The sequence below is a fragment of the Natator depressus genome, chromosome 4, assembly GCF_965152275.1.
Source record: "Natator depressus isolate rNatDep1 chromosome 4, rNatDep2.hap1, whole genome shotgun sequence".
Lineage (NCBI taxonomy): Eukaryota > Metazoa > Chordata > Testudines > Cheloniidae > Natator > Natator depressus.
The window spans coordinates 78,098,175-78,125,469 of record NC_134237.1 but is presented as its reverse complement, the minus strand read 5'-3'; the positions used below and the strand labels follow the sequence as shown (position 1 = coordinate 78,125,469).

At 38.6% G+C, this 27,295-nt stretch overlaps 1 protein-coding gene across 24 annotated transcripts in view; it reads right to left on the bottom strand.

Annotated features, from left to right (window-relative positions):
• Positions 1 to 27,295, bottom strand: part of TENM3 (teneurin transmembrane protein 3) — a 1,226,612-nt gene that overhangs the window by 335,268 nt on the left and 864,049 nt on the right. Inside the window, exon 1 of one of the 24 annotated variants that reach the window (XM_074951216.1) lies at positions 23,770 to 23,909. The exons of 21 other annotated variants lie outside the window; for them this stretch is intronic. The gene's annotated coding sequence lies outside the window, so the exon portion shown is untranslated. Of the gene's footprint in view, positions 1 to 23,694; positions 23,710 to 23,769; positions 23,910 to 27,295 lie in introns of those variants that run through there. 2 more of the 24 variants (XM_074951211.1, XM_074951212.1) reach the window with 2 other exon arrangements.

The window sequence follows — 27,295 nt, the reverse complement described above, 5'->3', positions numbered from 1 at the left end:
CTTCAACTGGAGGATCTCAAAGCACTCTGAATCATTAATTAATTGATAAAACCTCACAACATCCCTACGAAAGAGGTCTGGTAAGAATTCACAAGATGTGACAAAGACGACAAAAAAGTTGAAGAACATAATAAAATACCATTCTGTTCTCAACTATTCACATTTTTCCTCCAAATGAGAGAAACATTGCAACTCAGTAGGACCACAGAGAAAAACCTCACAGCATCCCTATGAAAGAGGTCTAGTAAGAATTCACAGATGTGACAAATAAGACGTAGAGCCAGGACCAAATCTAGGTCAGAGCCAGGACTAGAACTTATGTCTTTTTAATAATCAGTTCTGTAATTAAATAAACTGTAAAGTAATGTTTTTTCAGGAACCACTACAAACAAATGATTAATAAAAATGTTAAACAAGCAAAAATGTTCAAGAAAATAATAAAATACCACTTTGTTCTCGAGTATTCATGTTTCCACCCCCAAATTAATTAAATTAGAATTTAAAGTTCAATTTCTGAGGAGCAGTTTACATCAAATCAGAAAATAAGAGTATTTGGGAAAACACAGCACTTAATCTGCTTTTATATTAGCCTTATTAATATACACACATATAGGCCCTGATTCAGCAGTGCACTTAAGAACATGCTTAACTTTATGGAAACATTTACGTTCCAGTGCAGACAATGAGACATAAGCATGTTCTCAAAATTAAGCATATGCTTAAGTGCTTTGCTAAATAGAGATGTATTTAAGCATGTTTAAGTTCTTTTGCTGAGTCAAGCATTTAATATTGTGCCTATAATATCTTTCACAATGAAAAGATGCTTAAAACATCAGCTTATTCAGTCAACATGTTTTCTTTCTTGTACTTTCAGTGAAACTATTTAAATCTGTGAACTGAAGGAGGTAACTGAAGAAATGTGCTTCTCGGGATATTATCTATTTTGAAGCAGGTTAAACTTTAAGAGACAGACATTTGTAACCTTTTCAAAAAGATTTAAGAAAGAGTCAAAAACACCACCAGTAATGAGCCACTTTGTGACAAAAGAATTAGATGGTAGTCTGCACATACCAATCCAATATACTGTTTTCACATATCAATAATATATTCTCATAACATTCACAGTAGTAGTTCTTTGAGCACATGTATTGAGTGTTGGAAATGTTGTGCTGCCCACTGTCAGGCCTAAAAGTTCAGAGCTGAAAGAGAAACTGTCAAGAAAAACTTTAGAGTAATTAACTGAGTCCATGGTAAATCAACAAAATGAAAAACAGAACGAGATTTTATGAGTACTGGTTTTTCATATAAATCTTACTCTAAACAGCCTCCATCAGATTTGACAAGCCCAATATATGATCCTTCTCTCCTCTCCCTTCCCCCTTCCCCCTCCCCCATTTTAGAATGACATTTTCTATTTTATGTCTCCTTAACAGGCAAAAAAACCCACAAGGACCTTGCTCCTCCCCTTCCATAACACATGGGCTATCATAGTCTTAATCTCCCATCTGCTTGGCAAATAATTAAATAAATAAAAATCACAACCCCGTAAATGAACAAGTCGTAAGTGTGTGCATTCCACCCTTACCCTTGACAGATTATTGAAATGGACAATATCTCTGCTCACAAGAAAATGTGTCAATTTCACTGTCCCCTGCAGACTCAGAAGAACTGAGCTAGTAGGTGAGAAGAGATGGCCCAATGTAAACTCATTTTCCACAACACCAAAAGCCTAGCACTGAATTTGTTATTAGCTTGTTGCCCAACGGTGCCTATAGATTTTAAAGCTATTGAGGCCCCCATTTTGAAGGGCAAATAGCTACAAAACTATCAGACATTTTAAAGTAGAACATTGTATTTTTAGTGGCATTAAGTTTTGGACCTCTCAACCTTTATTTTTTCAAAGAAAGTACATTTTCATTGTCTATTCATCTATTTAATACTGTGTATATGCATGAATATAAATAACGTACAATTAATTTCTGACAGTGGATGGTATGATGGTATTCTTTAAAATGGAGAAATGAGCAGATCAGAATGGTGTTATAGCAGAAAAGCAATTCTTTTTGGCCTCTGGGCCATCAACTGTGGATACAGTATGGCTATTGTCCTGCATTTACTAGGTAGTCCAATAGGGTGTGCCTGAATGCTGCCCTTGAGCAGTTTCTCAGGAGGTTGTTTTGAGGAGAAAATAAATAAAAAGATTGAGCCACAGGGTTTTGGGGAGAGAAAGCACTAAAGTACAGATTGCACAGCAATGTATTCCTCAGGCAGGGCTGTGCTCGTGTGCTTCCACGGCACAGAAACAGCAAACCACGGAGTACAAACTCACAGTGCTACAGAGAAAGACACTGTTTATTTTTCTGTGGTGAAACCCCCTAAAGCCGCTCAGGTTTAAGAGTGTATTGTACTGATTTTTTTCTTCGCAGCAGTTACACAAATGTGCACAGTAAGCACACTGAAGTTCAATTTAGAGCAGGGCACGTTAGTTCTGAAGTCCCAAAAACAAATTAATGGCACATACAGTACAAGTCACTACTGAGTCATTGCCTCTCACTGATACTGAAACCATGATGTGTACACATTTATCAGTGTTACAGTGGATTACAGGCACTCAAAGTGAGAGAAAACTTCTCCATAGAATGAGAGGTATGGGCTGCAGTGGATATCAGTCCCAAACTTCCATCAGCCACAACTGCAGACCGCTCTGACACTGGAAATGCCGTAGGGCCAGGATTTTAGTAAAGGATCTGTACCTACAATGCGAACTAGATTTCCAAGAGCACAACTCTTATTTAGACACCAAAATCAGAGGCTAGAATTTTTTTAAAAAGTTTAGCATGTTGGGCACTGAGTCTTTTGAAAAACTGGCCATAAATGTCACAACAAGAGCTCCAGGGTGCTGAGCGAGGACAGAAGGAAGGTCTTTCTTCAAACTTAAAAAGGTATGTGCTTGATTTAGGAGACAGGCAAAAGGTTTGTGGCAAGTTCGCCCTCCATTGTCCCCACGTATCTTTCCATGCAAATGAAAAGAACATTTCATTTGATTCAGTTATTTCTCACTCCTGTTTAAGAACTGAAGCAAAAAAGCGAACCATAATAAAATCATTCCACACCTGTGACATCGTAAGCATTGCTGCTCAGATATGCTCCAATAATCTATGATTGTCTCTTGATAACTAAATTTCTTTCAGGTTCCTGCTATCTGATCCACAGATACTGATTTTGTGAAGGAAGAAAGAGTAAGGCAAAAGTTAGCTGATTATGATGCTAATGGTGTGGTTCTCATAATTAACCAAAAACAGCATAGTATCTCTTTAAAGATACTCACAGGTAATATGAAGGGACCTTCAAGCGGAAAACTATTAATTGAAAAATATTTCATAGCTTATAGCTCTCCTTTAAAAATGCAAATTTAATTTTAGAATCACTTATTTAATATGCATCTGATATTTGAAAAAACACTTAACTCTTATATTTTCTGCTTTCTTAGACTGGAAACTTTACACACAAAGACAAGCTCCAGAGCTAAATTTGAGACCCTCCACTCACCAAGACAGCAAATGAACGACTCTTAAATCTTTATAAGCATGCATTAGGGTCAGCATTTCCCAAACTGGGTGTTGGGATCAACTGTAGCATGGGAAGTGGAGAGGCAGGGAATGGAGAAGAAGAGCAGCGAGGGTGAGGAAAGCTATAAGAAGGCAGATCTAACAGTCACCAGCCACTGAAAATCTTCTGCTGATGATGCTGAAAGTAAAATGGCGTACATCTCCTATCAAGTCAATCATGTTACCTCTCCAACCCCATGGTGGCCCTTCAATGTAGCCAACCAGAACAGCAACTAACTTGTACATGGCTGCAGCCCAAGTTCTCTCTTCTCTACTCCTGTGGCACTTAGCTGAGACATGCAGAATCAGTAATGGATGCCAGCAAGCCCAAGAGGCACACACACACAAAAAAGTGGAGATTGGGGGAAGGAGAGGAGAGAGAAGGGAGAGAAAAATGACGGCAACTGCGCCAGGACAAGGGGATATGGCAGAGGAGAGGCGCACCCAATTGCAAATCCACATATCCTCCAGCACAAGAAAGTCTGGACCACTGCCCAAGAGGATAATTCAAGCAGTGGGGTCCTTGTTTTGTGTCTGGATGACTATGAACAATGATGGCACTGGATTAAAATCAGAAGAACTAAATGCTACCTCACAAATACCCTCTCAGTTGTCTCTTAGCTGCAAATGCAGACATACCCTTTTCTTACTGAACATTTCCAAATTGAGAGAGAGCAAAGGAAGATCAGGCTCCAGGCGCCAGAAGTTCCCTGATCCTGGCAAGGGAGAAAGGACTAAGGAATTTCCTCCGTCTGCTGTGCAATATTTGGCAGCTATTTTGCTACATGTTAGAAAAACCAGCAGTTATTTTATGTGATCATTTTACACAGATGACATTATTGTATTAAATTAATGAATATGCATAACTAACAAATTAAATGTAAACTAGATGAAAAGGGAAGAAATATATGCACCAGTTGTATTAAAAATAACCACACAAACCCTAAAATGGCAACCTATTATTAGTGGGAAACAATATTTTAATCTATTTGTTCAGTTTGTTTACTTTGTGCAGTTGACAACACTTTATACTCAGTTTCACTGTTTCCCCTGTATAAATCAATTAGTCCATGTCTCCCTGATGAAAAGCCCCTATAAAGATTAACAGGGGAATAGAAAAACCCTTATAAATATTTTAATGGAAATTTTAAAGTTAAAAAGGTAGAATCAGCGATTTAAAGAGCTTCTATCTGAAACTGGAAATTTTAATAATTAGTTTCCAAAAATTCAAGCTACTATGTCCCCTTAAATCCTCCATTGACAAAGACATACGATATTGTTTGGCTGGCAATTGCCAAATGTCTCAAAAGTAGATACGCCTATGGTGAAAATTAATTAAACTTGGAGATTGGATGGAGTACCTTGAGCAGTGGGTGACCATAGGTGGGCCTCACACTGGACAATGAGGTCCAAATTGTGTGGATTAGCTGTGCAAATCTTGGCTTGTGTGCTTGCGAAAGAGCATGCGGAAGATATAGTACCTAGGGCTTTTTAAAAAATAGGATACCTTGGTCTAACAAAATCTTACTTGAAATATAATTCAAGCAGTTTGGAAACTGGCTTAAACAAAAGGTTTAACAAATAACAAATAACAAAAGGTTATTGCTATCTTAAACAAACTGGCTTAAATAAATGAAAAAGTATTAAATTGGAAAGAGGCATTTACTGAGGTACTGGAGGAATTTGTGTTAGCAGAAGTCTTAATTAGCATGCTCATTAATAACCTAGAAGAGCAAGTACCTATGTAGACCTGATTTGACATGAGTAATTGGACATGGGTGAGGCCTCCTGACAGCATTAGGGCTGTCAATGGATTGGCAGGCTGGAAATAGAATGTCTGTACTAGCTAAGTTAAGGGGGAAGCACTCAGAGAACCATTTACAACGGTCAAGGTAACAATGGACAAGAGAAGTCAGAAGCGTAAAGATGAGGTATAGAGTTAAGTCAAACATGGACAGTGTAGGGACAGAGCACGCTGTACAGGGATTGGCTCCTGCAGAGTAAACAAGCCAATCCCAAAACATGTAATGCAATGCATAGTGAATGTAATGGGATGTGTAAAATGCATATGAAGGAAGGAGGTTTATATGTAACTTTGGATGTGTTGTATGCCCCATGCCCAACCCCTAAACTTAACCCTAACTCAAGTGTAGTTGGATTGTATGCCAATAAAGACATCCAGTGAGAAGTCTGGGGTCGAGCTGAGTTCTTGGGAACCAAGTAAATAAGCCACTCAGACTACTGAGCAGAAAAAGTCTCAGAAGCCACCCCAACTTACTCCTGACTGGATAAGGTCTCAGAGGCTATCCCAACAAACTGCACTTACCAAATCTGTAGGCAATACTAAAAGGGAACAGTTACAAACACCAGTAAGGAGTGGGAATACAAAAAAAAATTAGTCTAGAAACAAGGGTTAAAATTAACACAGTTTGGAATAGACCAAGCTGGTGTATGTGGAGAAAAGCCATCTGAGCTGAAGATATTCAGAAATGAGTAATGTTAAGAGACGACTAGGGGTAATAGTAGAAAGCAAATTGGACTTGAGTTTGCAAATGTGAGTCGCAAAAAAGGCCAATGAAATTTTCAGCTGAAAATACAAAGATAATATGTCACAGACCAGGCACGTAGCATCTCCTTTCCAAATACTCTGGCATGATGGCATGTAGAATATTACATTGAATTCTGCGCACTTTATTACTGGACAGATATCGACAAATTGAAACTTACAAGGCAAGATTATACAAGATAAATATGTATAGCTTGTCCAAGAGATGACTAACCATGGTGAAGTAGAGAGGCAATGAGACATGATAACAGTCTATAACTTTTCAAATGTTTAATCTTCAAGGAGGAAGAGGAATGTAGCATAGTACAAAGAGATATAAGTGCAGTAATAGGATGAAACTAAGAAACGAAAAGTTTAAGATGAATATCAGGAAAAAACTTCCTGATAGGAAGATATTAGTCTGTGGAATGGACTCCCAAAGGAAGTGGTGAAAGCCCCCCGGTGTTAGAACTACACTAGAAAAAACAATAATGAATGTGTCATAGGAAACAATCCTGTACTGGCACGGAAAAGGAACAAATAACCTAACAGGTCTTTTACATCTATAATAGCTATGATTTCTTGAGTATATATATACTCATATATAAGAATATAATGCTATTCTTTTAAAGAAGATGGAACATTGTGGAGAGATCAGATGATATTTACAGGGAGTCAAAAGGATTGCATGGGGAGAGAGAAAAAACGTGTGTTGTACAGACAGCAGTGGGTTTGCTTAGCTGAAGAAAGGGAGCAGGCACACTTTCTTTCATTCATTCCCATCGTACACATGAAAACCATCTGAGATTTTAACCCCTCAGAACAGGTGTCCTATGTTTTCATTTTGGAAATCTGGTCATTCTAGCTATTTAGGATCTGCATTTTATGTTATAATTACAAATATGTTTCTTACATAAAGTGTCAAATTTACAAATATTTAGTTAGGATACCATGAAAAATGCAAACAATCATTTTGCATTTTGACAAATGCACCATTATACTAACATACATTTACACTGGAAACCTTTAATCCATACGTTCTTCAATAGTTTTCAGACTAGAATTATGTTTTATTCAAGAGTCTGGATCCTGCAGTTCATTTTACAAGATTACAACGTGGAGAAAAAAATGCGCATTGAATTTTCCATTTCAGTTAAACTCAATAAAACCTTCTGGCTAATCAAATTTTTATTCCAGTCCTTCCAGAAAGTTTGGTGTTATCCAGAATATATTTTCCGACATTTAGTGGAAGGAGAACATTTGCCAGGTCTGAGAGATCTACAGATTTCAATGTGTTAATTACTCTGCCAACTGGACAACAGCAAGGATAGGAATAAAGGAAGCTATTACCCCTTTCCGACTCATATTAACAATGGATATTTTCTCTTAGTGGACAAAGATGTAAACTTTATCATCAGACAAAGACAAGTATTGAACCTCAGTGATAGTTCATGTTTTCTTCATGGGAAAGAGGATAAGGAATGAGGTTATAGCTGTACTGTGTCCTCCTCATGATCACGTATATTTGTGTATTTGGACCTGTAAGGGCCTTATGGCTAAATTAGTCAAGATTTTATTAAGGACAGCAAGGACTCTTGCTTTAATGCCTTCATTGCTGTAATGCATACCTATTTGTGATTTGTTGCGTTAATCCAGTGGTGGCCTACTGTCGTCCACTAAAATTATTGTCTGTGCTTTTTCCTGCGTAGTCTACTGCCTAATGGCTTTGACAGTGTTTTAATGTTCACATATTATGATAAAAGAATTATTTTAAAATACCACTTTCACTAATATGAATAGAAAGGTTTTAAATATTCTCTTTATCTTGCTTCCAACAAATGACATTCAAAATCCTTTTTTAACTAACGTGTTTTCTGAGAGAAAAAGATTGCGTTTGAATGCTTGCAATCAATTACTGTGGACAAAAGACAGTAGAGGAAGCCCTTGTTCAACAGCTAGAGCTCTTACAATAAATGGCTTTTTTCTCTCATTCCAAAAGCTTTGACAGAATAAATAGAAAAACTACTCTTAAAGCTGACCATACAATTACATGCTACATGTAATCAATGAAACATCATAACGCATAAAAAATCTGTTTCATTGTTTTTAAGAGTTAGTGAACTGTGAAGGCGCAAGCACAAATGTAGCAGTAGTAAATTTATTAAGTACAAACATAAGGTTGTGTAACTGTATCACAGAGTCCTACTTCAGTAGATGGTACTTAGGTTTGTAGTTGGCACTGATAAAGCTACACAAAGGTTTTTGAAATCCTTTAATTCTGTTTCAGAAAAAAAGATACTTGCTTTTAGATGTGATATTGCTTTAAAAATAAATTACTATAATAGCCATGTAAAAACCTGCTACTGCTGTAGAGTTGTGACTTATTGCATAGAATTTGTCTATAAAAACAAACATGTGCCCGATTGGCATAATCTCCTTCTGTAGCATGAAAACTTAAATGTGCTTAGTCTCTGATTTTTATAGCATTTTCAGTGTTAAGTTATTATAACAGCTCCTGGCAGTACAGCACTGGAGTTGTCATTTCTATTACAAACTCTGTTTTTCAAGCATTCATAAATTAGTAGTTTTAATTCACATCTGGCTGAAACTTGATATTCTAAGCCAGCTTGTATGCAAATTTTCCTCTAAAAAGGTGAAAATTAGAGGGCCTTTTTGTAGCCTCAAATATTCTTTTGATTGTTAACTTAAAAATGCCATACTATTCTAATCATAGATTTGTTTGGGTACTCAGTCTTTTGTTCTAATGCCCTAGGCACTGAAATAGGAGTTAGAGGTTTTAAATATCTAATCATGGCTCAATTACCTCTGTGACCTTCAACAGATTTCTTAACTTCTCCGATTTACTCTTATCTGTAAATAGGAATAATCAATCAATCAAAAACAAAATAAAATGAAACCCAAACTCACTAAATTAAAAGGATATTCAGGTGGTACATTTAAATAATTAAAAGTTAGGAAATGAAAAAGTTAAGGTTGCATAAGGAACTTGAACTCTGTCCCCAACCATGCAAGCATTATGATACATTCTTTAATTACAGAATCTCATATTGTTTCTCAAATATGTTATACACTTTTTTTTAAACTTTAGATGAACATACAGCACCTTCTATTAATGTCTACCACTCTATGTACACCAAACAGAGGCCATGAAACTCACTTGAATGAAAGATGCAGAGTGAAAGAGGAAAGTACTCCTACCTTGCAAGATTTTGTGTATAAAATTACTTTCAAATATTCCATCTGGCATACAAAGACTAGTTTACAGTAGGTATATAGTAGGTTTGCAGGTATATACAGTTGCAGAAAAAATGGCAAGAATATCATCTCTGAACATACATAGATAGATTTAATTTATATAATACACAGAGTATTAGGATTTGGATTTGCCAATACAATATTTTGTTTAAATTGCAACATATTTTTATTACAATTATTTAATACATACACACATATATAAATATGTCTATCTATGTAACATAATAAAATGTGTATGTTTTAATGTAAGCAAAAAAATAAAGGTGAAATCCTGACCCCACTGAAATAAAAAAATCCCTCTTCGACTTTAATAGGTTTAGGATTTCACCCTGCGTCTCGTAGGATCCTGCAAGGATCGGTTGTTGGCCCTATGCTACTCAACATTTTTATCAATGACCTGGAAGAAAATATAAAATCATTACTGATCAAGTTTGCAGATGACACTAAAATTGGGGGGGAGTGGTTAATAATAAAGAGGACACGTCACTGATACCAAGTGATTCAGATCACTCTGTCAGCTAGTGCACAAGCAATATGTGCTTTAATAAGGCCAAATGTAAAGCCATAATCTAGGAACAAAAAACATTGGCCATATTTACAATACAGAAAAGCAGTAACTCTAAGGAGGACTTCAGGATCATGATGGATAATCAGCTGAACATCAGTCCGAGTGCAATGCTGTCACCAAATAGGCTAATGATATCTCTGGATGTATAAAGAGGGGAATATCACGTTGGAGTAGGGAGGTTATATTACTTGGTATTTGGCACTGGTGCAACTGCCACTTGAATACCACATCCAGTTCTGTTGTCCACAATTCAAGAAAGTTGTAGATAGGGTGACCAGATTGCAAGAGTGAAATATCAGGACACATTGGGCGAGAGGGGGAGAAGGGGAAAGAGACAGACAGACACAGGTGCACAACCCTGACCGGAGCCGTGCTGTGCCTGGCCCTGTGCTACCAGCATTCCCTTCCTGTTGGGGGTGGGCCCATGCTGCGTCAGACAGCTCCCTTGCCCAGCACCCCCTGGATCCACTATGCCCAGAACCCCCCTACAACCCCACCACAAATGCACAGTGTTGTGCACACACACACCCCGCCCAGCGCCCCCCTGCCCACAGCCCCACCACAGCTGCCCAGCACCCCACACAGAACCCCCCACTCGATAGTTTCCCAATACACATAGATTTCCCCTCCCTCCCCTCCTCCCTCCCAGTGCCCTTCCCCACAGCCCCACCCCACAACTACACAATGCCCCACACAGACCCCCACTGCCCAGTGCCTGACACACACAGATCTCCCCCACTTCCCAGCACCCCCCAACAGGCCCGCACTGTCTAGAACCCCAAAACCCACAAACCTCCCCCACTGCCCAGTGCCCCCCACACCCTCACAGCCCAGCACCCCCCACACACCTCCCAAACACTCACCATCACACCCTGCCCCCTTCCCTGGCTGCACTCACCAGCCCTGCTGGGAGGTGTCTGGCTCCTAGGGTGAGAGCGGCGAGGGAAGTCTCCAGACTCTCCATGAGCTGTGCCCGCCACAAGCGCAAGCTCCATGGCTCCCATTGGCCAGGAAAATGGGAGCTGCCGGAGCTGCGGAGCAGGGCTTGCAGGTGCCAGCAGCATGCAGAGCCCCCCCCCCACCCTAAGAGCCAGAGGGACCTGCCAGAGGGCGAGGTGGGGAGTCCCGGCAGTGCTTACCTGGGGCGGCTCCCGTCCTGGGAAGCATCCGGCAGGCAGGTCCCTCTGGCTCCTAGGGTCACAGGTTGGGTCGGGTGTGGGGGAAGGAGGGCTCTCTGCCCGCTCCCAGCGCCTGCAAGCCCCGCCCCTGCAGCACGTGGCACTCCTGCCGGCGGGCGTGTGCTGGGAGCTGCCCCAGGAAGCAGTGAGCAGCGGCACCGCAGCTGCGGTGCCACAATCCAGATGGTCCCAATATCGGGACAAAGGGAGTCCTGACTGCTGTAAGGTCGGGATGTGGGACAAGTTCCCTAAAATAGGGACTGTCCTGATAAAATTGGGACGTTTGGTCACCCTAGTTGTAGATAAACTGGAGAGGGTTCAGAGAACAGTCACCAGAACAATTAAAGGATTGAAAAGCATGCCTTATAGTGATAGACTGAAGGAGCTCACTCTATTTAGCATACCAATCAAAAAGAAGGTAAAGGGGTGACTTGATCGCAGTCTGTAAGTACCTACACGGGAAACAGAAGTTTGGTAGTAGAGGGATTTTCAATGTAGCAGGACAAAGGTATAAAAAGATTCAATGGCTACAAGCCTAAACTAGACAAATTCAGTCTAGAAATAAGGTGTGAAGTCTTAACAATGAGAGTAATTAACCACTGGAACAACTGACCAATGGTTGTGGTGGATTCTCCATCATTGGAAATTTTAAAATCGAGACTGAATGTTTTTCTAAGAGACGTGCTCTCGTTCAAACAAGAATTAATTCAGGGAAGTCCTATAGCCTCTGTTATAGAGGAGGTCAGCCTAGATGATCAAAATGGTCTCTTCTGGCCTTATAATCCATGAATCTTTAAATCAATTAATAGTATATACACAATGTATTAGTAAAGAACATAAATGCTCTCAAGTACAGCATGTGGAATAGTGTAGCTACTTTTCTTTATTTATTTTGTTAACTATACCATGGATGCTGTACAAAATTCAATTAATCTCAGTGGGACTTTACAGAGAAAGATTTACGTTATTCCAAGAATTTAGTGTGTGATTTTCATAAGTGTTCAGCATTGGCCTGATTCTCTTCTCACTGAAGTCAAAGGAAGTTTTAACATGATAACCACATTTTAAATTCCCACCCTATATGGACAGAAGCACTGGGTCAACTGCACTATTTTTCCCACACAAAAAAGACACTATTTCCAAAATAGCAGTATTGTGTCAATCACGGGCACCGGAATTGTGGAGGGAGGGGGGTGGAGGCAAGATGCCACAGCCCTTCCACTTTTGAAAGTGGATGGGCCTATCCTATCTACTTTTCCCCTTAGGCTCGGCTCTCTGCACCTCCTCTTCCCTCAGGCCCTGCCCCCTGACCAGGCAGAAGCTGGAGCCCCGGGGAGTTGTGGGGAGCTGCAGACCCTCTACCTGCCCAGGATGCGGGGGACCCAGAGAGCAGCCACCAGCCCATCTTCCCATCCTTCTGGCCCCTCCGCACTCAGGGCACATGGAGGGTCCACAGCTCCACACGTGGCTCTTACCATGGCGCAGTTGCAGAGCTTCATCCTTGAGGCCCCACCTCCAAGCCAGTATCTGTTTATACTCTGTCATTCTGCAAAACGTGGACCTTCACATTTATATATACTTCATTCTCTTTAAACACTGTGAAAGTAGATCTCCAAAAAGGTTTGTGGTTTGCTCAAAAACAAAATACTCCCTCGGCCACTTGTCTGACACAGGCAGATCTTGAGCCAATTTAGTAAGCATCAGTTATAATTCACTTTTGAAAGGAATTATTTGTGATTTCAGCCTCCTCAGAGTTGTAGCCAATTGGGAACATTTACACATCTTTAAGCTAAATCAGATATCCAAATGCAATATCTAGCATTCATTATGGTATGTTGATTTGTGACATTTCCTGAAGAATTTTGGTTCTATAAACTAATGAATGGATTACCCACATTCCACATGTGAACACACATCCATGTGTGACAAAAAAATACTGATAATATTCAGTTCAGTATTTAATAATAATCTTCATTTAATAACTCAAGCTTATCTTAATACAAATTACTTTAATACAGATAACAATAATTTATTTTAACTGTTTCATGGGCTATATTTCCATTTCAATTAAAAGAGTCATTATTTGGATATGTGAACTGGTAATAATTAGTAGATATGAGAGAATTGTACATTTTGTTGCTCAAATAGGTCAAGCACTATGCATTATCCATCTTTTTAAGTGAAAATGGCTTTTCAGGTTTAAGAACCATCTGAGAAGGAAGCAGGAACTGAAATTCTAGCTTTGCTGACACCCAAAACTGAGAATGTAGCTGTAGAAGCTGAGGCTGGAAGAATTATGGCAGTAATGAATTCCCCATCAGAATGCAATGGGCAATGTATGCTTCAGCTATCAGACTCCACTGATAGTCACGTCTCAAGAGCCCAGTAAAAGTGGCCTCTACTGATTGGTTAAAAAGAAATCAGGCAGTGAGAGGAAAGCTCCAAGGACATTTGGCCCTGGTCTGCACTACAGTTCTCAGGGTCCATCTCAGTGGAAACCCCCTCTCAAAAATCTGTTTCTGTCTTAGAGCATTGTATCAGGTGTAGGGCTTCATGCTCCCATCCTTTGCCCATCAGGGCAGGCAGAGTCCAGCTCCATGTAGTCAGCCAACCCACAGCCCGGACTTGGCTATAGTTTCTTTCAGTCTCTTGCCCCTGGGTAATCTCACTGCTCTCAGTGAGTTCAATTCACTCCCAGGGGTCCCTTTTGAGTCCAGTAACCTCTAGCTCCTGGCGGCATTCCCAGGTCTTGCCACCAGTTGTTGACTGAGAGCAGCCTTTCAGCGCCCCCACACCCATATGTCTTGCAGTGTTAGTCTGTGCGCAAACTAGGTGGGAGAGGAAGGAAATGCCAACCACTACCCTGGGCTGGGCTCCCCTTGCTACTGGAGCTCAGTCGTGATCCCTAGCAGCCTCTCCTCCTGGGGAAGTCCCCCCTTTTTGTAGTAGCCAGCTACCCCTTTTTAAGTTCCCCTTCTCCAAGCATGTTCTGCAGGTGAGTCTAACTGGTGCTGCCTGAGAGCTGGAATGCTCATTAGCCTGTCAGTGGGATGGGGGCATATCCCCTCACACTCCACTCACTTGTAAGATCAGGGCTGGCAGAGTTGAGGACTTCTAATGATGTCACAGGTTAGTCTACCTAACTTCCTAAGTATAGTCACCTAGCCCAAGCCTGACAGAGGGTTTGAGCGGGTATCTGAAACAATGCTCACCACATGAAAAACTATTAACAGGTTTGACATTTTTTTCACATGGTGTGACTGCTACAGCTGCAGATGAATGGAACTAACCAGTGGTAGCCCAAATCTACACAAGAAAAGCTCACAGCTGGGCTGAGGAGGGAATGTAAGCCAGTGAGAGACCAAAAAAAAAAAAAAAAACAGTGAATAAGTAACAGATCCTTTTCTCTGAGAACTGCAGTCCAGGGTTGCTGAGGAAACACAGCTGGAAGTACCATCCAAATGCTACATCAGCCAATGAGACCAAATCCAGGTAGGAGCGCTTGAAGAAGGTGTCCACAGAGTGGTAAATGGCAACCCAACACAACTCACTCTCTAAGACTTCCTCCTTCGCTACCCGGGAGGCACCAATTGCCATAATATAGTGGGCCAGGAAGGGCATGAGACTGTCTGGAGGAAAAGATTAGGGTTAGGATGCTGAAGTACTGAGGCTCTTGAGAACTTCAGGTAAGATGAAGAGGGAACAGGATTTCTTAAATTCCTTGGAGTAGAAGATCAATTTCAATAGCTCTATAGATGTATAAGGACTGCCTTAGAATCTCTTTCTTGCCTTGGGATAGGGACAGAAGCTACAGACAGAAATCTCCTTATTGAGGTGCAAGTCTGACATTCATTTTTAGAAGGACCATTCACTTTCTTTCTGAAAAAATAAGTAAGATGGGTCACAAGAAAGTGCAGCTACTTCCCCCATTCTGTGGACAGAGCTGATAATCACCAGAAAAGGAAACCTTCCAGGAGAAAATAAAAAGAGGCACAATTTTCAGGGGTTCAAAGGGATTTAAACATAAAAACATTTTTAAACACAAAACTGAAACTCCAAAGACAGCCAAGAGACCTAGCATGAAGTCTTGGGTAACCTAAAGCTTTGCAAAATCTAAACACAGAGGTGAGACTTGTTGAGAAACTCTATTTCTCTGACCCTGTAGGGAATTAAAGGCTGAAGGCCTGAACCCAGAGGTAATCAGTTGTTAGACTCTTATCAAAACAGGCCTGGAGGAAATGAAAGATGACTGGGAGGGATACTTTTTTCGTAGACGGACAGATATGCATCAAGTGGAGAGAAAGGACCAAACCTGTTGTATACAAATGAGGGAGAATGGTTAGTACTTTGTCTTAAAAGGCCAGTTTCTTTAGTTATGAATCAAGCCTTAGAGCTGAGGAGGAGGTGAAGGTTGCAGGACAAGGCCCTGTTGGAGAAGATCAGTTCCTTTCGGAAATGAAAGGTTGGGGTCTTGGGACTACCAGAGCAGGTCTGCAAATGATGGATTTTTTTTGGCCAATTTTGGACAACAAGATCAATGAGCATCTGTTATGAGAGCGTCAGAGAACCCTTGTCTCCATTCTCAATGATTCCCAGAAGATGAAATAGTTGCAGCAGCTTGATAATTTTTCTGGATGTAGTCTGGGTAAGAAATCATGCATGTCCTGTCCTGACAAAGGGCTGCTGCAATTACAATCATAATCATTGTGGTGGTCATTGATAGAGATGCTTGACCAAAGAGATGGGCCCGATACTGAAAATGTAGATGGTTGGTTGTGAACCTGAGGAACTTTGTGGGACTACACAACTGGAACATGAAGTCCACAGAGGCAATAGCGCTATTGTTGACCAAAGGGAATCCACTTTGAATTTCCCCCATTTTGCATAGCAATGCAGCCATTTCAGGTCTAGGATACTTCACAGACAACATGTGTTTATAACTATAAAATATTTTAACTACAATTGATCTGTTGGAATAAGAGTGATGTCTATTAGATAACAGAGCACAAATTAAAGAGAGAGGGAGAGGAATAATGGATAGACACAGATGAAGACGGGAAGAAAGAAGAATTTTATGAAGCATTCGTCCTTGACTATGGAGAGGACTCAGATGACAAAGGTGATCTTGGTCCACTTATTGATGATAAATAGTGAAAGCCTCTCCACCATAAGGACCAGCACCTTGTTGGGTATCCTTAGCTCAGTGGGGGAATTTTTGAGAATCAATGTGATAAAAGTCACCAGACAGAACCATTTGTCTAAGAAGATCCTCTTGGGATTCTCTGGTGAAGTAGCGGGTTTGGAAGAGGAAGAAGACAGAGCCACGGTTTCACAAGCAGTCTCTACTTGTCCAGAGAGGAATGTGGAGAGACATACAGGTCCTTCTGTCACATATGGCAGAAGAGAAGTTCCAGGACAGGACTGAGCAAGAGATAAAGTAAATAGAGAGAAGCCTCATCGTGACTTCTTTAGGTGGGGAGAAGAAAAGCCCCTCTTCTGGGGGTACATGAATGACAGGGGACGGACAGAAGGTTTTAAAAAGATATGCTCTAGTTCTAACAGGAATTGCTTTTGAGAAGTTCTATGACCTGTGTTATATAGAAGGTCAGACTAGATTACCACAATAGTCCCTTCTGAACTTGGAATCTATGAAACCTGATGGAAGAATGCAGGAGAAGAGAGTTTGTTGGGTAAGAAGAGAGAAGAAGACCTATCTCCATCTGGTAGTCCTCCTCCTTGAAACTGCTCTCTTGAGAGGGAGCTCACCTTTTTGTCTGTACCACTGCCAGCCAAACCATGGAACTGATCTTCAAAAAAGCCTATATTTCATGGAATAGTAGAAGTCAGAGATGTGAAAGTCTGAGCTGGTCATGCTCCGTTCTCTGGCCAGGACAGGCAGTAATTGTAAATGTCTCAAGCAATGGGACTTCTATCAATTCCATTGGAAGATTTTTCCATAGCTTCAATGCGGTTACTGTTACAAAATGACTCCTGCTATTCAGCCTATAGTTTTCTTTCCTCAATTTCATTATATTATTGCTAATATACCATTTTAGTCTACATATTATTTAAAACTGTAGGCTGTTGTCTTATTCCTGCTTAGTTTCATTTGGCCAGGCTACCTATATTCTTTTAATCTTTTCTTATACATCATTCCCTCCAGCCTCTTAATTTTTGATTGTCTTCTGTCAGTTGCAACCAATTAATCTATACCTTGAGGTGCTGTAAAATGGATGCAGTTTTCTTGGTGTGATCTGCATCATGTAATTTTTGCAACTATTTTAAAGTCTCTTTGATCACTATTCTGACGCCTTTGCAAAAGGTCCCTGCAAAAATTACTACTACTGCAGGAGTCTTTTCAAAGCTAGTATTTCAAAATATATTATTTTTTCCCCCCACAATCCATCGTAGAGTGCCATGATGCCTAGCAAAACCAGGATGACACATCTGAGTGAAATAATGGCAGTTTCAAAAAAAGACTGGTTCTTGTGATCTGTCTGATTAAATCTTTGAATAATTGTCCAAACATTCAAAGTGTCCAGTCCTGCAAGGTGAAGTGCACCATAAAATTCCCTCTGTAGCTACTGGGAGCCGAGTGTGTTTACAGGGGGCATTCAGCAACTTGCAGGACCAGCTCCCAAAGCAGAAAATACTAGTTTAAAAATTTAGTGTTAGGTTTTGTTTCACTAAAGTTTTTGTTTCTCCCCCTTAAAGGGTTCACTGAAACTAGAACAGCCAGAGAACCAGTATGACTTGAATAACCTTCAAAGAAACATACTTACGCACTTGTTAAAACAAACACTATCCCTGCTGCTCAAACTGAAGTTGGCAACCCTTTCCTCTTAATAGCTTTAAAACAATTTGAAAAGTAGCAGAATAGCAGTTCCCTCACATAGAAACTAATCATCATCATTAAAAGATCCTTAAAAGCAAATATAGAATGGTCAGCGAGCCAGGTTACCTTAATATTTAATGAAGGAACATTTCCATATCTATCAAGTTATGGGATAAACCCTTAAGTACTAAAATCTACCATCATCAGTAAAGTCCATTTCAATGTTCAGCCTATCACTGATTATCTACAATCAAAGGAAATCAGGTTTCAAAACAAAAAAGGAGAATATGATAAAGCTATACGAAGTATTCTCTGGCAGTGATAAAGCAGGCAGAGAGGTGGCTGTCATAAAATAGCCAAATAGCTTTTTCCACCTCCATCAAGGTCACTTTACTGATGATGTACTCAATAAGATGATAATGCATTTAACCACTTTCCTTGCATCTGACTTCGACCTTATCACAAATCCAAATGGCCTTGTTTAACTACCCTGGCCTTTCAGCATTTCCCTGAACAAAGATAATTAAGGAGATGTACTGCCCCCTACTATCACAGGAATTGAAAGACAAATAAACTTTTAAGAGCACAGCCAGGTGTCTATTGCACTAACATACAACATTTACGCAGGGGGTAAAATGAAATAACAGTTAAATAATTATAAGAGGTTAACAGTGCTATATAAGGCAATTTTGTTTCATTTAAAAGAAAAAGCATAAAAAGTGTTCCAGACTACTTTTGACAGCTCCCTAGACAGTTTTTCCTTGGACAACATTTATGACTGAAGAGGAAAATATCTTCTGCAAAAATTAACATTAACAATGCTGACTGAAATGTCTGCAGATTTGAACATTTCATAAGCAGTTAAAATTATTTTTAAATTTAATTTATTTAATTTAATTTAGTAATTGTGGTTGAACATTAAAAATTCATTTTGGTATTGAGGAAAAATATCTATTTCTATTTTCATGGTCAGTAAATACTGTACTTAAGATGCAATCGAACTACTTTAATAAAAATAAAATTAGGCACGTAGAATGGTTTTAGAACTTAAACTAAATATTTTAAAAAATACTTTTGTATGATATTAAAAAACACCCAAATACTTTTTATGCACAATTATGCTTGTGTTTTCTTTAATTTTCATTCATAAACTCTAGTGTCTTAAAGCAGTCTATAAGATCCTGCTGCTCTTTCCTATGAACAAGCACAGTAATCAGACTATAACTAAAGACCACTGAAACTGGCCAGTAAGAATGGAGGAACATGCCAAATCAGGAATGTTATTTCCAGCTAGAGTGGAACACATAAGCCCTTTTTATTAGGTAACCTGGGCCTCCGAGGCATCAAAACATTCTTTCCATTATTAAGCTTGCATCTTCTGCATGAGCTGGAAACAGGCAGAAAAGTTCCTTATCAGAAAGGTAAAGCTAGTACAATTATATTGCCATTACCAAGATAGTTGTCCTTTAGCTATTGAAAATTGAAAATTAATAACAATTAAGCAGCATGTTAAATATATTTAAATTTAATCCCTATTCAGATCTTCACAAATTACAATCATCATGACTTTTGCTTATTTCTGCTGACCTTTGTTATTTGAATGATCAAATAACGAATTGTTTTGTAAAAGTTCAGTTATCCTGTGAAATTTCTTGTCAAAAACTCTTTGTTATTAAGTCCAGCTACTATAACTCTGAACCTGTTCTACTTTAAATCGGAGATGTAACTCACGAAAGCTCATGCTCAAATAAATTGGTTAGTCTCTAAGGTGCCACAAGTACTCCTTTTCTTTTTTAAAATCTTCACTAACCTTAAATTTTGGGATGAAGGGAACGTGTTATTTACAATTTTTAAAAGTGTAATATTACAGCATGAAGACATTTTACATATTATAAACAAAAAGATCATTTATACTACTATACCTTTCGTATAGTAAAATACTTAAATCTTGTAATGATTCATCTGATTTCTCTGCTTAAAGGCTTTTGATCTTCTGAACACATCAACAGACCATAACTACCCTTATTTCCATAAACTGGATTGAAGTTATAACCCCCCATTTCAATATATACCCCCTGGGATATTGTACAGCCTATATCTATGACTATTTGGTGTAGCGGGTGGCTGCTATCAAAAACATTTTGAAAGAACTGGCTCATCAGGCATCCCCTTGGTAATGGTTTAAACATGAACATAAAAACAATAGTTACAAGTTTAGATAAACAGTTGCTTCAGATAGTCCCTGAAGAGGGCTATAGAGGTTAGTGTTGCTTCTAATGAACATTAAGTCTATGCTGTAGTATTGCATTTACAATTCTGGACAGAATTTATTAAAAAACAATCCATCTCCTTGTTTGTGTATCATTTATAAAAGGTCTCTGCAACCTATTCAATCATTACACAGAAAATTTTCTAAAAGAGAATGGGTGTATTTTTAGTACATCTGTTTACATTTAATGAGTGTAGAATAGAAACAAAATTAAATAATTTAGTTTTAAAAGTGTGTAAATATTCATAATATACTATTACAATGTTTCATCCGAATTGTCTATTTTGTGCAAAGAACTTCTAGGGCCCAGTCGTGAAAGGTTTGAGCACCCCCAACTCTCAGTGAAGTCAGTGGCAGTTGAGGGAACTTTAAAGTTCACAGGATCCCTAACATACATCTAAATACATAGTGTCCACAGTGCTATTGTAATTTAATTTATATATAATTATTCCTAAGAAAAGTCTTATGAACTTTCTCCATATGTGATTGTAATAGTATTTATAATGGAATACTCTGCAATTAAATCTTCACAGATGGGGGGGAAGTTAGGACAAAAACTGTAGTTCAGAATAAATTAAAGCTGGGTATCATTTTCTGTGTATTTAGCATTAATACTTAATTTTTAGTAAAGTTACTTGTTAAAAATCTTTATTCACCCTTGTTTAGTTCAAAGAATGAACTGAGAAGCAAAACAAGTTATCAAAATAAAGATGTGAAATTCAGAAGCCCGATCCCTTAATTGCTGATCAGAGCTGAAAACAGACATTTCTCACTAATTGCATGAGTCTTGTTAAATCTTTTGAAATACACTTTAACACATGAAAGAATACAGTTTAGAACAGGTTCTTAAATCTGGGTCTTTTTTGTTACTTGCAAGAGTGATGATGAGTGCTTAGCAAAAATTTTCTTGTGGACCTTTAAAAGGAATGAATACCTGGAATACAGCATTTTAATCTGCCTCAGAGCATTAATAATCAAAATCACTGTATTTAGAGAGCTACCACTATGCCACTTTTCTTCCTTCTGAAAGAAATGCATTCCATACTAAATGGAATGTATTACTTCAGATCACGTGCCCTCAGTGCTCTGTAAAAAAAAGTTAAGGACGTAAAAACTCTTAACAGTAAATCAAGAACTCAAAAACATGTTTAAATGTTTAGACAAGTTTTTGCAATAAATTGCAATGTAGCTTTTCTGTAAGTCCTTGTAAGAGATGATTGTGCTGTGCCACTCATTACACAGAAAAATGGTACAAATTTATCAAAAATGTAGTCACATTTCAACCAGAAGCTAAAGTTTTTCTTGATTTTTTTTTAACATTAATTCCACAGAAGAAGGTTAAGCTAATTTGTATTAGAATGTTATTCCCTTTATTTGTACTTATTTAGGAGATATTAAATTATTTAACTATCAAGGAGAGAGAAGAAAACCATGCAATAACTAAATGATATGGCCCACCAAATAGTTTTAAGAAAAAATTAGTACAAATATGCAAATTTACTCATTCACATCTTAATGATAGCCCGTAAAAATCACAAGACAACACTGACACAACAACATCGGGAAACCAATTTCACAAATCTCTTATGCAGTTTATACACTTACTGTTGGATAGAGGGCTCTTGCCATCTTTGGTAACTTTTTCCACCTAATTTTAGTCAATTTATTCTGTAGATTACAAGGCCTGATGAGGGAAGGTGATTGATTCCCTTCTTCTACTCTATTGTTCTCTATCTTCAAAGCTGCTAACAGACTGAGAGCAGCTCAGTCTTTGTTTGAAGGGCTTGAGAGTTCATATCCTAAATTTATCTTTCTAATGCTGAAATGTCTGCAAGGATTCTTAAAGCTTTTTACAGTCATGCCCAGAAAACAGAAACAAAGTTAGCAAAGAGCAGGGATCACTGCAAAGTGTCAGGTTTGTTTGCTGAAGTAGATCAGCATCCCTTCAAACCCTCAAAGTTTAGGGGGTTTTGTTTAATAGTCAAACTGTCTTATCAGAAGTAGCAAATGGGATAAGCCAAAAATTTCTGAAGTTCAGTAAATCTATTAAAAATTATGAATGCTAGTTAAGAGGGCTTTAAAAATCAATGTTCAGTATACAGATACAGTTAAAATACAGTTTCATGGGGTCTAACAGGAAAACTAAAATATAAGGAATACAAAGGCTAAAATATTATGTCCATACATTGAAATAAACAAAATAATTGTAAGTAAGCTGGATTTATGACATACCTTTCTTAGAATTTTTTAATCCCTTCTTAAAGGCTACTCTAACAAACAAACAGCAAACAGAGATCTCTGGATAGCTCCCTCAAACATTTAAAGTTGGAGAACAAAAGGTTTATTTTAAAAATGAAAACGTTGGCTTGTACAACTCCAGACATGAATCTGCTTTCAATTACTGAAAGTATTTCCACTTCAGTGGAAAGGGATCAGATCTTCAACTATACCATCTTTAGGCAATTAATTTGATTATATTAGGCTTTAGGAATACAAAATCACTTTGTGGCATAGCCATGTATTCTGTACATATCATTCATTAGGTACACAGAAGAGAAATAGCTAATACTATAACTGAAAGGCAGCAAAAATTGTGGCTGTTCACAGCAGTACCATATTTCCATAACAGATCTCTGCTTTATTGAAGGTACTTACAAAAATCTCAAATCTCACTTACATTTTAAAGTAAAAATATTACATTTCTCTCTAAATCAACCGAGACTGCTTTTCCACAGTTTAACGTGCATTATTTGCTCTGTTATTAAATTAAATTATTCTTCACAGACTTTGTTCTAGAAACAATATTCTGACAAAATTATACACTAGGTATTGTATTCTCAGGGAAAGGTGCTTTTATGATTAGAAGTATTTTATACTTTTTTTCTTAAAGTAATCAGTGTAGAAACAGAAAGGCTTATAGAGCAGAACTATATACAGAATCTTAGCTATCTCAACTATAAGTTAGGCAAAAACTATTTCTAATAAAATTAAATACACTGAAATGCAGTCATAAAATGTAGAGAAATATAAAAGTTCACATTCTCTTCAGAATGCATATATTACCTTTTAATTTATATATATATATATACACACACATACATATATGTATATACACACACACACACACACACACACAGAGCAAGAAAAAAATTCTGTTACATAGCAGCCACTTGCAGAAGTATCTGGTATTTAGAATGATCTCTGAAGTTAAGCCATTGCCTAATCTAAATCCTCAATTTGGTGCCTCAGGGGTTAAAAAGCCACCTCATTTCAAATGCTAATATTGCCTCTGCACGGATTCAAAGAGAAACTGAGCCTCCTCCCATTTCAATACCATTCCATACAAAAGCATACAAATAAGAATCCATACATATCTATTCTGTATAAATGATTCATCTAAATATATTTGACTGACTTCACTCAATCTGAAAAATCACACTTTATCCTGGCTCAGCTGTAAGGTCAAAAGGGTTGGTTTTCAGTCACCCACCTTTCGGTGGTGATTCCTCCTTCTGTCTGGATGTGAAGCGCAGATCACGGCGTTTCCAAGTTGAATCAGTCTATATAATGTATCATGTTACAGAGTCTGGCTTTCTCCTCAAGCACATAACAGCAATCAGACATGATAGGCTGAGGCTCCTCTGTTTACACCCAGGCAAGCGAGGGAGGCTGGGCTTGGCGTTCCTTAACCCTTTCTAAACTACAAAAGTGCCTTCTATAGTTATCATTCTTCAGTCATACACAAATCTGAAAAAAAAAATCCAACTCATTCCCAATATTCTTCTAAAGTCATCTCTGGTTGTCAAATATCCTACTGCAGTTGCTTTTAAATATACAGATACCTCTTCTGTGATGTTAATTTACCATGTCATAACCACAGATTTTCAAATAATCTTATGCTTAAAGATTTGCAGTATGACACATTTTATTTACACTAACATAAAAGACATGCTACAAAAATGTTTTTGATAATGACTATATTTCTAACCTCTCTAGATAGAGAGAAGAGAGATTTAATCAGGAAGCTCTATTCCTTAGATCGTCACAAAAGGATCTTTTCCTGACCAAATAAAATAAAAGAACATTGTCCTGCCAACATGTATACATCACATATCTAATATAATTTAGATGCAAGCTATGGAATTTGTCACACATTTCACTTAAGCAAAACTGGTTGCGTCTTGGACAGCTTTCCATTTATGAGAAGAAGATGGACAGCTTACAAAGTGGTTTAACTAACTGATACAAACAAAAAGAAAAGGAGTACTTGTGGCACCTTAGAGACTAACCAATTTATTTGAGCATAAGCTTTCGTGAGCTACAGCTCACTTCATTGGATGAGCTGTAGCTCACGAAAGCTTATGCTCAAATAAATTGGTTAGTCTCTAAGGTGCCACTAGTACTCCTTTTCTTTTTGTGAATACAGACTAACATGGCTGTTACTCTGAAACCTTATACAAACAAGTCTCATGCATTCACCTGATATTGCAGCACTTCCACATCCATAAACTGCCAGTGAAGTCCACAGGAGTTTTACAGATGGAAGAAATGCAAAATCAGGCTCAGGTCCTTTTGACATACATTCATAATTGCCATTAACACGAATGAGAGTAATGTGTGGACATACTGGAAAGAGGAGAGCCCCTTTAAACTGAAGCACAGAACAGAGTCAAACTAGCAGTTCTTATATGCACACACTAGAACCCACTGTATATATAATAATATAATTCCCAGATAATATCATTTCTCAGATCTGTGTTTTAATTGAAATAAAGGGTCAGCAGACTATGACAATTATAAAGTTTACAATGTATTCATTCTTCATTTTGTATATTCAGATAAGAATATAATAGGATTTTACAAATCTTCCACATTAAAGATAAATTTACAAAACAAAATAAAAACAAAAATACCCACAATACAGTCCATTGCTATTTAATCCAATGGGGGGTTTTCCTTGACTTTATGCATGCAGGATCAAACACACATGTAACAACTTTCAACTGAAGACAACAGGGAACTTGACAAAGTGAAAAAACTACAGATACAGGAATCACTTCACCTGTCATTAACTGCAGAAATACTATACACGAGTTCAGGACAGAAAGTGGAAAATGTGTTAGCCAACCAGAATTATAAGGACATTTATAGAGGCAAATAGAATGATCCAATTATCATTTCATAGAATCATAGAATATCACGGTTGGAAGGGACCTCAGGAGGTCATCTAGTCCAACCCCCTGCTGAAAGCAGGACTGATCCCCGACTAAATCATCCCAGCCAGGGCTTTGTCAAGCCTGACCTTAAAAACGTCTAGGGAAGGAGATTCCACCACCTCCCTAGGTAACGCATTCCAGTGTTTCACTAGTGAAACCCTCCTAGTGAAAAAGTTTTTCCTAATATCCAACCTAAATCTCCCCCACTGCAACTTGAGACCATTACTCCTTGTTCAGCCATCTGCTACCCCTAGAACAGTCTAGAGCCATCCTCTTTGGAACCCCCTTTCAGGTAGTTGAAAGCAGCTATTTGGCCAGCTTACTAAGGCTACTGCCCCCTACCTCTTGAGAAAAGCATCATGAAATGTTTTATTATTAGCAGTGAGGTAAATAGTTTTATATTCCCTCCATCCTGAAGAAATTTTGTTCTGTATTGACTTGAAGAGCAGACTGCCACCTACTGAATCATGTGTGCAGTGTTAAGCTGTGATCATCCCAGGATATGAGAGAGACAAGGTGGCTGAGGTAATATCTTTTATTGGACTAACTTCTGCTGGTGAGAGAGACAAGCTTTCGAGCTTAAACAGAGCTCCTCTGCAGGTCTGGGAAATGTACTCGCAGTGTTACAGCTAAATACAATTGTTTAGAGTGAGCAGTTAACGCATATTTCAAGGGACCATTCAAGGTGAAGTGGCCCATTACCACCTCTTCAGTCATAGGTGGGAAATGAGGGGAAAAAACTGGGGGTTTGGGGTTAAGTTGTAATAAGCCATAAATACACCTTTATTCAGTCCATGATTTTTAGTATCTAGCAAAGTTATGAATTTAAACTCCCAGGCTTGTCTTTTGAAAGGACTGTGCAGGTTTCCTTTGAGGAAGAGGACCCAGAGGTCAGATATAGAGTGATTGTTTTTTGAAAAAAAGTGTTCATCCAGAGGTGATTATGGTGTTTTTGTCTTTTTATCATTCTTCTGTATGAGTTCATTCAAGATATCACCTATCTGGTTACCAGCATGCCTCACAAAGATGGCATTGCTGCCGGTCTCAAATATTTACAAGATAATGGACAACCCTAAGATATCCACCCCAAACATTGCCAAACTAATCCATTTCATCCTCACCCATAATAATTTTACACTGAACAACACTTTGTCGAAACCACTGGAACAGTCCTGCACACTAGGATGGTTCTGTCGAGGTGGCCCGTGTTCTGCTTCATGAGCCACAGGACTAAGGGGTAGGTTGGCTCTCCCAGGATCACGATTGGCATTTCAACATTCCCAACAGTAATCCTCTGGTCTGGAAAGAAAATCCTACTTGCTAAATTCTGAATAGGCCTGTGTTCTTAAAGATGTGTACGTCATGCACCTTCCTTGACCATCCTGCGTTGATGTCAGTAAAACATCAGTGGTGATTTACCAATACCATAGAAAAGTAGCCCTTTCTGTTAATGTACTCTGTGGCAAGGTGGTCTGGTGCCAAAATAGGGATTTGCATCCAGGAATGTGGCCTTGTGCATCCGAAAGTTCTGCAGCCACTGCTCATCATCCCATACCTGCATAACAACGTGATCCCACCAGTCAGTGCTCATTTCTCAGGCCCAGAACCATCCATAGCTGCCAACAACCACCCTGAATTGTTTCTTTGTATGTCCCACAGCAAGCTAGCCTTCAAGCAATCATCATGTTCCCCACGGCTCCTCTGGCAGCTTTACAAATACTACAGGATCAGGCATGTTGTGCTCTCAACACTCATTACAACAATGCAGAACGGTGCAGGATCCATGCTTCTCGCAGAGAT